Source organism: Myxine glutinosa, chromosome 1 (assembly GCF_964187855.1).
Source record: "Myxine glutinosa chromosome 1, kmMyxGlut1.1, whole genome shotgun sequence".
NCBI classification, from domain to species: domain Eukaryota; kingdom Metazoa; phylum Chordata; class Myxini; order Myxiniformes; family Myxinidae; genus Myxine; species Myxine glutinosa.
The window spans coordinates 247142499-247159546 of NC_136261.1; the positions used below are offsets into that span (position 1 = coordinate 247142499).

Sequence of the window (17048 nt, forward strand, 5' to 3'; positions counted from 1 at the left end):
ACGTTCGGTCACCCTGTTCTGCTCACCAAACACTCCTCTTATGGTATCCAAGGAAATCTCCACCCATGGCTTGTGGAGTTCCTCTCCAGTCGTAGTAAACGTGTGGCCCTGAATGTAATTCTGTCATCTCCCCTTCCTGTTAAGGCTGGAGTTCCTCGAAGCAGTGTTCTGGGCCCTGTGCTTTTTCTGGTATTCATTAATGAGCTGTGCAACTCTCTGAAATATCCTCTCTGTCTTCTTGCTGATGACTCCACCCTCTGCTGCTACTTATCTCAACGCTGAGATCGACAGGCAGCAGCCTCTTCACTCTCTGCAGACGGGATAAAATCACAAACTGGTCAAAAAAGTGGAACATGTCATTCAATCCTGAAAATCTCACACCCTCACAATTTCTTTTTGTAAAGACCATTTGGAAAACCCGCTGTCACTCAAGCTTTTGGGTCGCACTATCTGCCATGATCTTTCCTGGGAAAACCACATTTCCAAGCTGGCCTCCAAAGGCAGTCGCCGACTGGGCATCCTCCGTCGTGTGAAGTTCTTTATTGTCACGACTGAGCTTCTCACCATAAACAAGGCTTTCATCCACAACTTGATGGAGTACTGCTCTCCCCTCTGGGCTGGTGCTCCTGCCTCACCCCTCACTCACCTTCATGCTGTAGAAACCAAATCTTTTAGAATCATTGGCATCTCCCTTGATGAAGCTGATTCTGAGGGCCTTTCACTCTCTCTGCAGGCAGGTCGGTAGTCTTTCTGTGTTCTACTGATTCCTCTCTGGCCAAGCTCCTAAAAAAAAATAGTTGGTGGTTGAATTCAATCAGATGATATGAAAATATTGTTCAAATTTGAAGTCAATCCGATGAAAATTGGTGATTTTATTAATTTGAAAAAGTGGTTGACCTTTGGCCTATGTTGGCCTTTTGGCCTACGCTAATCTCAAAAATAGTTAGAGGTTGAATTCAGTAAGCTATGTAAATCCTAATCAAATTTCAAGTCAAACGGATGAAAATTGAGGATTTTAGAAATTTGAAAAAAAGTGGTCGACTTTTGACCTATGTTGAGCTTTTGGCCTACGCTGATCTCAAAAATTGTTGGTGGTTGAATTCAGCTAGCCGATATGAAAATCACATTCAAATTCCATGTCAATCGGATGAAAATTGAGGATTTTCGGAAAAAAATGTTTTAAGTGGTTGACCTTTGGCCTATGTTGACCTGTTGACCTTTTGACCTCAAAAATATATATGAGTTTGTCGGACCATGAACTTTACCATTTGGTGAAGTTTTGTGAAGATCAGTTAAAAACTGTAACCTGTAGTCAAGTATAAGTGAGCTGACACACAAACACACAAACCAGTGATCAACAAACTTGCAAAAAAAAAAAAAAAAGCCCAAGTAACAAACGTGTTATTATGTAGAAGTGTAGATTATTAACTTTTTACATCCCGATTTACACACCTGTTACGGATCGTTGTGCAGGTCTGACACCATCCTCTTCGCACCAACACTCGTTTAAAGGTATATCGGTGTTTTGCACGAACAGGACCAGAACCTTCAAAGTTATGAAACAATTAGAACACTCATTTCCAAAGACCTTTCGGCACGCTCAAAGTGCGAAATGGAACATCCTTCTCAAAATGTAACCACGCTGGTCATAAAAACACTTTTCAAAGAAAATCAAACTATATTTATCATCAATCGCTCCAGTCTCGTGAAAACGACCTGAGAGCTGGAAGGTGAGGCAGCATCTACCTCTGGCAAGGGATAGGTGTCTGTTTCGACCTCGAATGGATCACTGTTATCCAAGGCCTAAAAGAAGCACAAACACCAGAAGATGGATTACCGTTACCGCACTTGGACCCAGTCTCACATCACGGATAAACATACCAATGGCAATACTGCATCTATACTTCGTAACGATAGCACGTACGTACCATGGGCCTGCGCCCAAACGATCACACACCACGTGGCAATTAAAAGTACACCAAGCGCTGTAAACACGACATCGCATCGAAACGAGGGTGAAGAGGACGCTCACCTCGCAATTTCAAGGAAAATAAATAAAAGAGAAACCAATATGAGGTTAACTGCACACGGCTGTTCGTTCGCACCTATGAGCCGAATCTGGAGATCGGAATAAAAACACCTTCTTTGAACGTTAAGATGTTCTTTAAACCAAAATATTTTTCGGGCGGTGTATAGGAACGAAGCGCTACCTCGCATGCTCCCGGAAGTTTATTTTTTTTAATGAAAACTGCTTGAAAATCGAAATGCCAGTGGGTGGAGTCAGCCTTCCTCATAATGACGTCGTTGTGGGTGGAGTTAGGCCAGCTGGCCAACCAATGGGCGGAAAGACAGACACAGATGGACAGAAAACCTCCGCTGATTTAATATATACAAACACAATTGCTTGTTTTAGAACGTTAACTGTTCTTGTTTAAAATGAAACTTATTTGTAAATGCTATAACATTCACATTACGTGTCGATAATAACGATTATATTGTGGCGGGCACAAGGGACAATAATTCCGCGCACCAGTGGGTGGCGCGAGCGTCCAGGCGGGGAACGAAAACGCATGCCCCGCCTTTCGACCGATCGGCCACGCCCGGGGGAAAGGCGTGGCCCCGGGACATATATGCGGGCTCTAAGCCCGAGCCCGCCCAGTGCTGAAGTGCGAGCTCTTAATAAAGACTCTTTGTTTGTACCAACGCGTTGTGGCCTACCTCTCTGGCAATCGAGTCGTGTGTGCACAGCACCACACTGGTGACCCCGATTGGTTCAGCCGTTGCTGACCCCCGAATGCGCCAAGGCTACCAACGCCGTCGCCGTCAAACTCCCCGAGTTTTGGGAAGCGTAAGCCGACGTTGGTTTCGTGCAGACCGAAGCTCGATTTCAGCTCCGAGGCACCACGGCGGACGAGACCCGGTACAACCACGTGGTCGCCGCCCTCGGGCCCGGCACTGCCACCCGAGTCGTGTCCATCCTTCGGCGCCCGCCGGGCGACAAGTACGAGGCGCTCAAACATCTCCTCCTCGCCACGTTCGGGCTCACGGAGATTGAACGGGCCGACCGCCTCCTGGACCTTCCCGCCCTTGGCGACACACGACCATCCGTCCGGATGGATTTCATGCTGTCGCTGCTTGGAGACCAGCGCCCGGATTTCTTGTTCCGCGCACTTTTCCTCCGCCAGCTACCTGCACAGGTGCGCCTCGCGCTGGCCGGTTCCAAACTAACGAAACCCCGCGCCCTGGCTGGAGAGGCCGACAAGTATTTTGCAGCCTGCGACACGCGGTCGGTGTACGGTGCTGCCGTAGTGGCTCCCGGTGTGGAGGCTCCAGCGCCCCCTGCTTCCCTCATGGCCGCTGCTATGCCCCGCCCACTACCACCGCCGCCACCACCACCGCCACCAACACGGCCGCCGCGGAGGCCACCGCCGCAAACCTGGTGCAACTACCATGCCAGGTTCGGCCGCAAGGCTAAAACGTGCCGCCCGCCGTGTTCTTTTGACAGGTCGGGAAACGACCGGCGCTCACTTGCGGCCATGAGCGTCGGCCATTCCGGCAGCCTCCTGTTCATCATGGACACATTGTCCGGGTGCCGTTTTCTTTGCGACACAGGAGCGCAGGTAAGCGTGCTCCCTGCCTCCACGTCCGACAAGCAAGCCACGGGCCGGGGCCCCACTTTGCTTGCCGCCAACGGTACACCCATCCGCACATTCGGGAAATGTTGCCTCTCACTGCGGTTCGGAGGGCAGCGCTTTCAATGGTCGTTCGTGACCGCCAGCGTGCCAATGACCCTGCTGGGCGCAGACTTCCTATGTGCGCATGGGCTGTTGGTCGACGTGAAGCGCAGACGTCTCATCCAGGCCGAAACCTTCAGCTCGCTCGCTTGTTCACTGAGCGGCTCATTGAGCGGCTCACTGAGCGGCTCACCGAGCGGCTCACTGAGCGGCTTGCCAAGCGGCTTGCTGGAAGGTTCCGTCCCAGCAAGTTTAGTTTGCACGCTTCCGGCAGCCGACGACTTTACCCGCCTCCTAGCCAGTTTCCCGGCCCTCACGCGGCCCACCTTCTCAGCGGTGGCCGTTAAACACGGGGTGGAGCACCATATACCCACGGTCGGGCCGCTGATCTACGCCCGGGCACGCCGACTCGAACCCACGAAGCTCGCCGTGGTGAAAGCGGAGTTCGCCACGCTGGAGCGGCTGGGGATCGTACGGCGATCCAACAGCGCTTGGGCTTCTCCTCTGCACATTGTGCCGAAGCCCGGCGGGGGATGGCGGCCGTGCGGGGACTACCGCCGGCTCAATGATGCCACCACACCCGACCACTACCCAGTCCCGCATATCCAGGACTTTTCCGCCCGGTTGGCAAACACGACCGTGTTTTCCAAGGTGGACCTCATCCGGGGCTACCACCAGGTCCCCGTACAACCGGGCGATGTCCCGAAGACGGCCGTCATCACCCCTTTCGGCGTCTTCGAGTTCCTGTGAATGCCTTTCTGGTTGAAGAATGCAGCCCAGGCGTTCCAACGGCTTATGAACAGCGTCTTGCGCGACTTACCTTTCCTCTTTGTCTACCTGGACGACATCCTAGTCGCGAGCGCGTCCCGGGAGGAGCACCTGCTCCAACTCCACACGCTTTTCGAACGCCTGGGCCAGCATGGCCTAATCATCAACCCCGCAAAGTGCCGTTTAGGAGTCGCCACCATCGACTTATTGGGGCACTGCATCACCAGGCACGGGGCCGTCCCTTTACCGGCCAAGGTGGAGGTGGTCAGGGATTTCCCGCGACCCCGCACGATCAAAGGGCTCCAGGAGTTCCTGGGCATGGTACATTTTTACCACCGCTTCGTGCCCCACGTCGCCCGGCTCCTCCGCCCCCTGCACGAGGCCCTCCGGGGCAAGCCGGGCAAAGGTGACATCGCCTGGTCGGAGCCGATGGCCGCGGCGTTTGCGGGCGCAAAGCTGGCCTTGGCCAATGCCACCATGCTGGCACACCCGGCGCCCGATGCACCGATCGCCCTCACCACCGACGCGTCGGACTACGCGGCGGAAGTGGTGCATGAGCAGTGGGTGCGTGGTGCTTGGCAACCGCTGGCGTTTTTTAGCCGGCAGCTTCGTCCGCACGAACGCCGCTACAGCACCTTCGACCGTGAGCTGCTCGGGCTCCACCTGGCGGTCCGACACTTCCGCCATCTGCTGGAGGGCCACCCGTTCACGGCTTTCGTCGACCTCAAGCCCCTTGTGTTCGCGATGGCCAAGGTTGCCGAGCCATGGTCGGCACGGCAGCAGCGTCACATCTCTGCCGTGTCCTAGTATACGACGGACATCTGTCACGTGGCGGGTAAAGACAACCTGGTGGCGGATTGCCTTTCCCGGTCCGTCGCGCACGCGGTCCACCTCGGGATCGACTATGCCCGGATGGCGGAGGACCAGACCGCCGACCCTGGCGTACAGGCCTTGCGGACCGCTGTCATGGGCCTCCGCGTCACCGAGGTGCCGAACGATGCCGTGGGCGCGGCCCTCCTGTGCGACGTCTCCCTCGGCCGGCCTCGCTCCATCGTGCCCGCTGACTGGCAGCGCCCAGTGTTCGACGCCATCCACGGCCTGTCCCACCCGGGCACGAAGGCCTCCCAGAAGCTCGTTGCAGCGAAGTTCCTCTGGCATGGCCTCAGGAAGGACATCCGCGACTGGGCCAGGACCTGCCTCGCGTGGCAGCGCGCAAAGGTCCACCGCCACACCCAGGCCCCATTGGCCCCGTTTGCGGTGCCCGAGCGTCGGTTCGACCACGTGCACGTCGACTTGGTGGGACCTCTGCCCCCCTCGTGGGGGTTCACCCACCTCCTCACCATGGTAGACCGCACCACACGGTGGCCGGAGGCCGTCCCATTGGTGGCGACGTCTGCGGCTGATGTGGCGCAAGCCTTCATCGCCACTTGGGTTGTCCGGTTCGGTGCCCCCTCGGACATCTCGTCCGACCGCGGCCCCCAGTTCAACTCGGAGCTCTGGGCCGTGGTGGCGCAAGGCTCGGTGTAAAACTACACCGCACCACGGCCTACCACCCCCAGGCCAATGGCCTGTGCAAGCGCTTTCATCGCTCGATGAAGGCCGTGCTCCGGGCCAGCCTACGCAATGGCAGCTGGGCCGACAGGCTCCCCTGGGTCCTGCTGGGCCTCAGGACGGCGCCCAAGGATGACCTGCGCACGTCCTCGGCGGAGCTGGTCTTCAGGCAACCACTGCGGGTACCGGGCGAATTCATCCCCGACTCCACGGCTCCTTGGTCCGCGGCGCTCCGCCCTTCAGGAGACCGCCCGGAGGTTCGCCCCGGTGCCGACGGCACACCACGGTTGCCCGTCTTCCCATGTCGCCCCAGAGCTTCGCACGGCGGAGTACGTCTTCGTCCGGCACGACGCCCACCGGGTACCGTTGCGGCCCCCGTACGACAGGCCCTTCTGCGTGCTGGAGACCGGGGACAAATATTTCACCGTCGACATCGGCAGTGCCCCGGATCGCATCTCCGTGGACCGCCTCAAGCCGGCCCACCTCGATCTGGACCACCCCCCGCAAGCAGCTCTGCCTCCGCGTCGAGGCCGCCCCCTAGCGGTCGGAACCCCGGCACCCCCCAGCCCCGCCGTCCCGCTACCCCCCAGCCATGCACGCATCGCCAGGGGGCGTTTCAGCCAGGTCATCCGGCTTCCCCGCAAACTCACCCTTCAGGTGCACGGGAATTCTGGGGGGGCGCGTGTGGCGGGCACAAGGGACAATAATTCCACGCACCAGTGTGTGGCACGAGCGTCCAGGCTGGGAACGAAAACGCATGCCCCGCCTTTCGACCGATCGGCCACGCCCGGGGGCAAGGCTTGGCTTCGGGACATATATGCGGGCTCTAAGCTACTGAGCTTAGAGCCCGCCCAGTGCTGAAGTGCGAGCTCTTAATAAAGACTCTTTGTTTGTCCCAACGCGTTGTGGCCTACCTTTCTGGCAATCGAGTCGTGTATGCACAGCACCACAATATCGTCCTGCAAGTCTTCGGTGCCGTGCTCGGCTGCTGTCACCCACTCATTGTGTGTGTGTCTGTGTGTCTGTATGTCTGTGCTTGGCTGTACCTTCACCTCGAAAACGTTGGCTATATCACAGTGACTTTTGTGCGTTAAATAAATTAATGTGCCCATGTGATGTGCTCGTACATAGACATGCCTGCGTGTGATCGTACATAGACATGCCTGCGTGTGCTCGTACCAAGACGTGCATGTGTGTGCTCGTACTAAGACGTGCATGTGTGTGCTCGTACTGAGACGTGCATGTGTGTGCTGGTACCAAGACGTGCATGCGGGCGCCATCTTGTAAAAACCTCGCACATCCATATCTCTGAAACTGCTCCATGGAAGAAATTGAGACCTGGCTCCAGGGTCGGCGTCATGGGGGGGGGGGCATTCGCGGGCCATGCCCCCCCCCCCACAGGCCAATACTTTGGCGCCAAACTTTGCGTTTTATTAATTAATTTATATTTATCATATTAAAAGTGAAAATATTTTCGCTAAATGAAATGAAATAAAAACAAAAATAAGAAAAGAAAAAAACACACCCTGTTGGTTATATTTGCATCAGGTCACATTTGAGGAAGTAGTTTGCTCATTGACGAGGAGTTTAATAAGGGGTGGGACATGGCCACGGCTGCCAGCGCATCACTGAGACCCGCGATCCCCAAACGGAGACGCAAAGCGAACACAAATATGGATGAGTATGTCGTTATGGGAACGACAGGACACAGAGATGATGACGAAAAAACAGAACTTCAGAGACTGCACCACAACACTATTGATTCAGTGCTTGGAGAGATGGATCACAGATTCAGCGAGCGGAGCTCACACTTTGCTGGTGCACTTGTTGCACTGAATCCAGAAAGTGATACATTTCTTGATGTAAAGGCTGTGAAGCATATTATGGACCTGTCACGATCGCCTATAATTGAGACGGTGTTCGAAGTTGCGAAACAGTTTTTCAGCTCACAAAAACAATCACAGCCAATCGATGGGGATTGGACTACACAGCACATCCTCTCAAAGTACCACACACATCTGATCGGAATGCCCAGTGTACTGACTGCTTTCAAACATGCCTCAACATTTGGCGCCTCCACAGCAATGTGCGAGAATTCATTCTCCACTCTGAGAAACGGATTTTCGGACCACAGACACGCAATGCTCCACAAAAGAAAGGCCCAGTTGGTTCAGCTCACGTTTGAGAGGGACCTAACCCGAAAATGCACAACTGAGTGGAAGGACACCATTCTGAGGAGGTTCAGCACCAACACTCGCCGCCTGCAACTCTTCTGAAGGTAAGCCATGTGTTTAATTCACTTTATGATGCCAGCCTTGGCTTTCATGATTATTACGCAAAATGTTGAATGATTTTTGAGTCTGTCTGCATTTATTCGGTAAGAGTGGAGAAAAATAGTCTATTTCAAATGATGGTCCAATGACGCGCATAGTGCAGTGAGTGAAAGAGTGAAATAGTGAGAGACAGACACATGGCTTGCACGTAGGCTATATTTTGTGCAGTGTGTGTGTGTGTGTGTGTGTGTGTGTGTGTGTGTGTGGTGTGTGTGTGTTGTGTGTGTGTGCAAGAGAGAGACTTTGCAGCATGTTTTTAAATTGTAACTGGGTTGTTGTGTTGATTGTTGACGGCAAACTCTTATTATTAAGCATTCACATCATAGATTCAGTTCTCCAACGGCAGTTTGTGCCCCCCCCCCCCCCTTACCCGAATACCCCCCGATTAGATTTGTTCTGACGCCGACTCTGCCTGGCTCATTGTCAAGTACTCCCCACGGGGAATAAGATATGTTAACGATGATGTCATCGGTGCCTTCGTTATGACGTCATAATTCGACAAGTACAACACTTATCCGATCATTATTTTAAAAATTTCAGCAACTGTTGGTCTGATGGACACGAAATTTTCACCATCCGAGCGCCTCGTCGTTGAGAACATTTTAATGATAATCATGACGTCATATGTCATGTGATACAGGCGCCATCTTGGAAAAACCGAAAAATGTTGCACCTCTATATCTCCAAAACCGCTGTATGGAAAAAATTGAAACATGTCTCATTGTAAATTACTCCATATGGGGAATACGTGTTAACGATGACGTCATTGGTGCCATAATTATGACGTCATAATTCGACAGGGACAACGCTTAGTCTGATCAGTTTGAAATGTATTGAGTGTGATCTATGCAATAATTATATTAGAGAATATCAATTTATAATGTCATCGCTCACGTAGTCTGGCAGCCATATTGGATCAAAGAAAAAAAATGTTTTAACCCTCTGTTGTCTACAAGCCGAATTTATCGGCTCAAACCGCATTCAAATGCATTCAAATTCGAATACAGTAGACTCCAGAGGGAACAAGTTGACAAATTGACTGCGCATGGTAAGTATTCTATGAATACCATCTGGTTCCCCTGAAAGAGTTTCCATCTCCAATGTTGTCTCTGATAGTTTCTTCAAAGTCCCACTGTCTGATCAGTTTTAACATACTGAGAACCTTCAGATATGCTAATAACATCCTCTCCAAGAATCCTCTCAAAGAATCTTGGAGTAATCCTCTCCAAGAAGTTCTGTCACTCAAGCTTTTGGGTCTCACTATCTGCCATGATCTTTCCTGGGAAAACCACATTTCAAATCTGGCCTCCAAAGCCAGTCGCCGACTGGGCATCCTCCGTCGTGCGAAGTCCTTCCTTGGCACACCTGAGCTCCTCACCACAGACAAGGCTTTCATCCGCAGCTCAATGGAATACTGCTCTCCCCTCTGGGCTGGTGCTCCTGCCTCACACCTAGCTCGCCTTCACGCTGTTGAAACCAAAGCATTCAGAATCATTGGAATCTCCCACGATGAAGCTAACTCCAAAGGCCTCTCACTCACTCACCGCAGGCAGGTTGGTGGTCTTTCCGTCTTCTACCGACTCCTCTCTGGCCTTGCACCCCCAGCTCTCTCTGGGCTCTGTCCCGCAAATATTCCTACAGGTCGCACAATATCTGCCTGCAACCCTCTTATGGTTAAATTGCCAGAATCAAGACTCTCTGCTCAATTTCACTCCTTCATTCCTCTTTTCGCCCGCCTCTGGAACAAACTCCCTCACTCTCTTCAATCCCACTCCACCCTCCAAGTCTTTAAAACAGCTGTTCACCACCATCTCTTATCTTCCCCCATCCAAAACCTTGATCTTTTCTACCCCCGCTAATTTCACCCCAATTCCACTTTTTTGAAATACCAACTTCTGTCCAGGAAGTCCTTGGTGTCCTTGTGTTTTATACTTCTCCCTCCCCCCCCCCCCCCCTTCCCATGCCTCCTCCCCACAGGCCCTCTCCCTTCCACACATCTCCCTGGTCTCGGATGTTGTGTTTGTGTGCTTCCCCTTCTCCCCATCTTGTCTTCCGCTCCCTCTTTTTGGGTATTTTGTTTGTCTGGTTGATTTGTTTGTGAAGTAAATGTTAGCTCTTTCACGAGCCTCGATTCAGTATACAAAAAATTGGAATCAGTATCAGAATCGGAGGTCAACATGCAATGTTTGTCTATGTAAACCACAATTTGGATCAAGGTGGGTTATGAGTGCGACGACACTGGCAAAATCGAAAATCGACACTTTAGGGCTTTTTTCAGCACTTTGTGATTGGCAAAAGAAAAGAAAAATATCAAAATATTTTCCTATTACCATGGTTTTCAGAAGAAAAAAATTGCGTTTGGGTTTCTCTTTATCCGAGGCCCAGCACAATTTGTGATGCAATGCCCGTCCGCACAAAGCTGGCAGAGAGCTATATAGCCGAGTCAACAATGAAACCCAGGCAAGACGGCTCAAAAGTAAGTGCGCTAGCTGGGTACCATCTTGTCGGACCATTGCAACCAGGTGCATGCACATTTATGTACTTGAAACACAAACCTTAAAGCAATCGTCTGATATTCATCATACCCAAGTAGCCAGGAAATCAGCTCAGTAACATGTGATGTCCCTCTGTACCGACCTCGTCCTCATATCCCCTCTCCATTCCTTCCATCTTTATTTTGTTTTAAACGAGCATCAATCTCAATCGACCAATACTGCAGAAATGCACTAATTGGCAGAAGTCTGACACGTGTGAAAATGGTAATTTTAACCCTTTTCCTTCTCCTTCCCCAGTGAAGAATATGCATTAGAGCAACGACTTGTCCGATATAGTACCAGTACCTACAATTTGTTTGCTTATTTTTTTTCTTTCTTATTTTTTGGGGGGGGGGGGGGGGGGGCGGGGGCCTTAAATTATCATTTAAAACAGGTAGACTGCTTCTTTTCTATTTTTAAATCGCATTCTTTAATCGCGCTGTTAAATTGCCGTTCTTTCAGTTTATTATTAAGAGAAGAAGGTTAACAGATGAGCTATATTTAAAATAACCCAAACAAGGGTGATGGTCAGACTTTGATTAAAGGTATTTCATCAATACATTATCTCAGTTTTTCGTTTTATAAGTTCATTTTACAAACAAATTGCATGTCTCGGTGGTGTAGTGCTCAGAGCGTCCGCTTCAAGTCTGGGAGGTGGGGCAGTCCAAACCCCAGCCAAGTCATACCAAAGACCTTTAAAATGGGACGTGCCGTTTTCTAGCATTTACATGATAACAGCACGGACAATCCTCATATGTTGCCATCCATGGAGAGAAGGAAATGGCACCCATGAGTGTGGTTAGAAAGGTGGCACCATTGGTACCCAGAGTACCCAGGGAAGTGATGGCACTTCCCCCAACCTCAGTGGCTGTTTGTTTCTAAAAGCCCGGTGTTGTGTCTCTGTATTTGTCTGTGTGTACGTGGTGTGTATGTGTGTGTATATGTGAATGTGTGAGTTCCACTTCAAGCTTTAGATACTGTAAAAAAAAAAAAAAAAAAAAGTAATTAGGGGGTTACATCCCCTAAGACTAGGGTGCCATACCTATTTATACTCCTATAAGAGAATAGTTTGTTCTACTGACGTTTTAGGAGATTCATATCTTGTCACTGGCTAAGGATATTAAGCTGCAATATACATCATATTGTTGTGGTTTTGGAAAATTCACCCCCTAAGTGGAGGGGGGGGGGGGGGTACACCCATGTACACCCCAGAAATCCCGAGATAGTTATTTATTTGTCTTTGGTAAAGGAATACCTCTGCCCATTGTCTAACGGGATCGGGAATGGGAACATGCGTTGTGGTTGGTTTAGTCTAACGTTCCACAACCACTGGGTCGCGACCCAAACAGGATTTTCAATGGGTCGCGCGATCGTTTCAGAAATCGCGGGGGAAAAAACTTTATCGACGATTTACTTCTCCCGACTGAACAGAACAGAGATCAAACGAAGGCCGACACAAACTTTATAGTGTGGACTCTCCCACCGCGCTGTACCGATGTACCGCGATGTCCCACGATGTACAGCGCTATACCGATGTACCACGCTGTGCCGATGTACCGCGATGTACCGATGTACCATGCTGTACCGATGTACAGCGCTATACCGATGTACCGCGATGTACCGATGTACCACGATGTCCCGATGTACCATGCTGTACCGATGTACAGCGCTATACCGATGTACCGCGATGTACCGTGCGTGCATCCGGTCAGTCAGATCATACGTTTAGTTTCCGACACGCGAATGTCCATCGCTTTTCATTCGAAAGATTGAGCTGTGAGCGTAAGGTACTCGCCATGGCTGGAAAGTATCAGCCTGTGTTCCTGAACTATGGGTTCACCTTGAATATCGATGAGCACAATGTTCATCGACCAGTGTGTGGTATGCCTCGACGTGTTGGCCAATGAGTCCCTCAGGCCCCAAAAGCTGAAACGGCACCTCGAGAAGAAACATGGAGATCATGTCAACAAGTCGCGGGAGTTTTTTCTCCAGAAAGAATGCGAGATGAACAACAGCAAGTCAGTAATGAGTTCGGCTGTTTTTCCGTCGAAGGGACTGACCAAAGCCAGCTACCTGGTGGCGGAGAAGATAGCCAAAGAAAAGAAACCATACACTATTGCGGGTAAGTTTTTTTTTCTTTTTCTTAAAGGTATTTCACTGCATGTGGCGGTTTGTAGGTTCATAAAGTAATACATGGCGCTGTAAGTAGAGTTAAATTTAGTTTTTCATTTCGTCTTTAGAATATTGATGTGTCGGGTTCTTTCTTACTATTACTCATAAGTAATTGCCATGTATACGTTGGTATATCACAACTTCATACGTTTTATTGTTTGTTGCAATACAGCCATTCTTAAACTTTGCCTCTTTTTTAAAAGTAAGAACGGCAATCACATCGTACATGTTGAATTTTTATAATGCTTTGGAACAGCGGTTCTTAACCTGGGTGTCGTGACGTACGCTGATACGCGAACAAAATACTGTGTGGTATGTACCTTTGTTAGGTTCCTAAAAATGGGCTTGTAGCGGCTACCGCTGGGTTTTCACAATCGCCTTACACCTACCAAGGACGCGGAGCGATCATCATGCCGGGCTCGTCCAGGACGCCCGGGCAGGCCCGCGCTCAACTTGCCAGGCCTCGGCCGGGACGCCCGGGCATGTCCGGGCACGCCCGGCCACGCCCGCCCTCGACTTGCCAGGCCGTGGCCAGGACGCCCGCCATGCCCCCTCTCGCCGTTCCCGGGCAAACGCTCCGGAATAATGTGTGTATATATATTGCTGCCCGATAAACGGGCTTTTGAGAGAGTATCTGAGCTGTTTTGTTTGAATAAAGCAACTCGGATGAATTCCAGCTTTTTGTCGCGTCCATTCTTCCGATCGACGTGGGAGCACGGCTCCTTCATTGGTGACCTACCGACATGGACACGACAGTTGCCCTCAAACTGCCTACCTTCTGGGAGGCTCACGCGGCGGTTTGGTTCGCACAGGCGGACTCCCTGTTCGCCCTGCGAGGCATCATGGCCGACGACACCCGCTTCCACCATGTGGTAGCAGCGCTCGGTGCAGCCACCGCGGCCCGCGCCCTGAGCCTCCTCGAGAGCCCGCCAGCCGCTGACAAATATGGCGCGATTAAAAAGCTCCTCCTCGACGCTTTCGCCCTCCCATCGGCGGAACGCGCACGGCGCCTGCTTGACCTGCCCGAGCTCAGCGACACGCGCCCGTCCGAGCGAATGGACTACATGCTTTTGCTGCTCGGCAAGCACTCTCCGGCATTCCTGTTCCGGGAGCTGTTCCTCCGTCAGCTGCCTAGCCCGGTACGCCTCGCCCTGGCAAGCACGACGATCATGGATCCCCGTGCCCTCGCCAGGGAAGCCGACAAGATCTCCGCGGCAGGCCAACGCATTGCAGCAGCGACCTGGGGCCCACCGCCGTCCGACGCAACACCCATGGCGCCCGAGCACCCGGCACGGTCGACGACCGAACTGCCGACGCAATCGGCGACCGCTACGCCGAGCCGACCACCTCCAGCACGACGACCGGGGCCTCCACCTGACCAAGCGTGGTGTTACTATCATGCCAGGTTTGGACAGAAGGCCCGGACATGCCGACCCCCGTGCACCTTCGGCATGCCGGGAAACGGCCGGGCCGGCGTTCATTACCAGCCATGAGCGCCGGCCACACGGGCAAATTACTGTTCATCACGGACAAAGCGTCCGGACGGCGCTTCCTGTGCGACACCGGCGCCCAACTGAGCGTCATACCCACCTCTGACCAGGACAGGCAGTCCGCGGTTTGCGGCCCCTCCTTGGTTGCGGCCAACGGATCGGCCATCCACACCTTCGGCCCACGCAACGTCACCCTCTGCTTCGGCGGCCAACGCTTTACTTGGACGTTTGTAACCGCAAACGTGCCCATGGCTCTGCTAGGCGCCGACTTCCTCTGCGCACACGGACTGCTGGTGGACGTCCAACGGCGTCGCCTAATCAACGCCGAAACCTTCAGCTCCCTGGTATGCACATTGAGCAGCTCCACTCCGACCGAGCTGGCATGCGCCCTCCCGGCGGCGAACGAGTTTGCTCGCCTGCTCACGGAGTTCCCGACCCTCACGCCGCCGACGTTTTCGGCCGTCGCAGTACGACATGGGATCGAGCACCACATACCAACCACGGGCCGCCGGTCTACGCCAGAGCCCGCCGCCTCGACCCAGCCAAGCTCGCCGTGGCCAAAGCCGAGTTCGACGCTTTAGAACACCTCGGCATCGTGCGGCGCTCCGATAGCGCGTGGGCTTCGCCATTACACATCGTCCCAAAGCCAGGGGGCGGCTGGCGCCCATGTGGCGACTACCGCCGTCTTAACGACGCTACCACCCCCGACAGGTATCCGATCCCGCACATCCAAGACTTCTCCGCCCGTCTGGCGGGACGGGTCATTTTTTCAAAAATCGACCTCATACGGGGATATCACCAGGTACCTGTCAGGGCGGCCGACGTCCCTAAAACGGCCATCATCATGCCGTTCGGCTTATTCGAATTCCTACGGATGCCGTTTGGTCTCAAGAACGCGGCTCAGGCGTTCCAGCGCTTGATGGACGGCGTGCTGCGTGACCTGCCGTTCCTCTTCGTTTACCTGGACGACATCCTCGTCGCCAGCACTTCCCGGGCCGAGCACCTCCTCCACCTCCGTACACTGTTCGGGCACCTCAGCGAGCACGGCTTCATCGCCAACCCGGCCAAATGCCACTTCGGCACGACGGCCGTTGATTTTTTGGGCCACCACATCACCAAGAACGGGGCCGTGCCGCTGCCAACCAAGGTCGAGGCCATCACCACGTTTCCGCCTCCCCGCTCCATAAAGGCCCTGCAGGAATTCCTGGGAATGGTGAATTTCTATCACCGCTTCGTGCCCCGCGCTGCTCAACTCATGCGGCCCCTCTACGAAGCCCTCCGGGGCAAGCCGGCCAAGCACGACATCGTCTGGTCCGCAGCAATGGACGCGGCCTTCCAAAGCTCAAAGCGGGCCCTCGCCGACGCAACACTGCTCGCTCACCCGGTGCTCAACGCTCCCATCGCCCTCACCACGGATGCCTCCGACTACGCGGTGGGCGCCGTACATGAGCAATGGGTGAACGGGGTTTGGCAGCCACTCGCTTTTTTCAGCCGGCAGCTCCGGCCGAACGAGCTCAAATACAGTACGTTTGACCGTGAGCTCCTCGGTCTACACCTGGCCATTCGCCATTTCCGCCACCTCCTGGAGGGCCGACCCTTCACGGCGTTCGTCGACCACAAGCCGTTGGTTTACGCAATGGCCAAGGTCACGGAGCCGTGGTCGGCCCGCCAACAGCGCCACTTCACCGCCGTGTCGGAGTTTACCACGGACATCCGGCACGTCACCGGCAAAAACAACGCCGTGGCCGACTGTCTTTCTCGGGCCAGCGCGAACGCGGTCCACCTCGGCGTGGACTTCGCGCTTATGGCGGCGGACCAAACCACCGACACCACGGTGCAAGCCCTCCGGGCGGCGGACATGGGCCTCCGCCTGGCCGACATCCCCTTCGCGGACACTGTCCTGCTCTGCGACGTCTCCCAAGGCCAGCCTCGCCCCATCGTGCCCGTTACCTGGCAACGCCACATCTTCGCCTCCCTCCACGGCCTTTCCCACCCGGGCCGGAAAGCTTCCCAGAAGCTGGTGTCGGCGCGATTCGTCTGGCACGGCCTTCGACGGGACGTCCGCGATTGGACCAGCACCTGCACAGCCTGCCAACAGGCCAAGGTCCACCGACACACCCAGGCCCTGCTGGCACCTTTCACCGTGCCCGAACGACATTTCGACCACGTCAACGTGGATCTGGTGGGCCCCCTCCCCCCATCACGGGGGTTCACACACCTGCTTACCATGGTGGACAGGACCACCAGGTGGCCGGAGGCCGTTCCCCTCATCTCCACCACCACCGCCGATGTGGCGCAGGCTTTCATCGCCACCTGGGTCGCCCGCTTCGGCGCACAGGCGGACATCCCATCAGACCACGGACCACAGTTCACCTCCGAGCTGTGGGGCATGGTCACCCGCAACCTGGGGGTCAAGCTCCACCGTACTACGGCCTACCACCCCCAAGCCAACGGGTTGTGCGAGCG

The 17048-nt window shown here is 53.8% G+C and overlaps 2 protein-coding genes and 1 long non-coding RNA gene across 3 annotated transcripts in view; 1 reads left to right on the forward strand and 2 right to left on the reverse strand.

Annotated features, from left to right (window-relative positions):
* Positions 1-17048, reverse strand: part of LOC144894068 (uncharacterized) — a 247101-nt gene that overhangs the window by 85574 nt on the left and 144479 nt on the right. The gene's annotated exons all lie outside the window — the stretch shown is intronic.
* LOC137436167 (uncharacterized) overlaps positions 1-17048 on the forward strand; it is a 149736-nt gene that overhangs the window by 49203 nt on the left and 83485 nt on the right. The window lies entirely within an intron of this gene.
* Positions 1-17048, reverse strand: part of LOC137436199 (uncharacterized) — a 33972-nt gene that overhangs the window by 4057 nt on the left and 12867 nt on the right. The window contains exons 4-5 of the mRNA XM_068129941.2: positions 1747-1803; positions 1453-1546 (exon numbers count right to left, since the gene is read on the reverse strand). The gene's annotated coding sequence lies outside the window, so the exon portion shown is untranslated. The remainder of the gene's footprint in view (positions 1-1452; positions 1547-1746; positions 1804-17048) is intronic.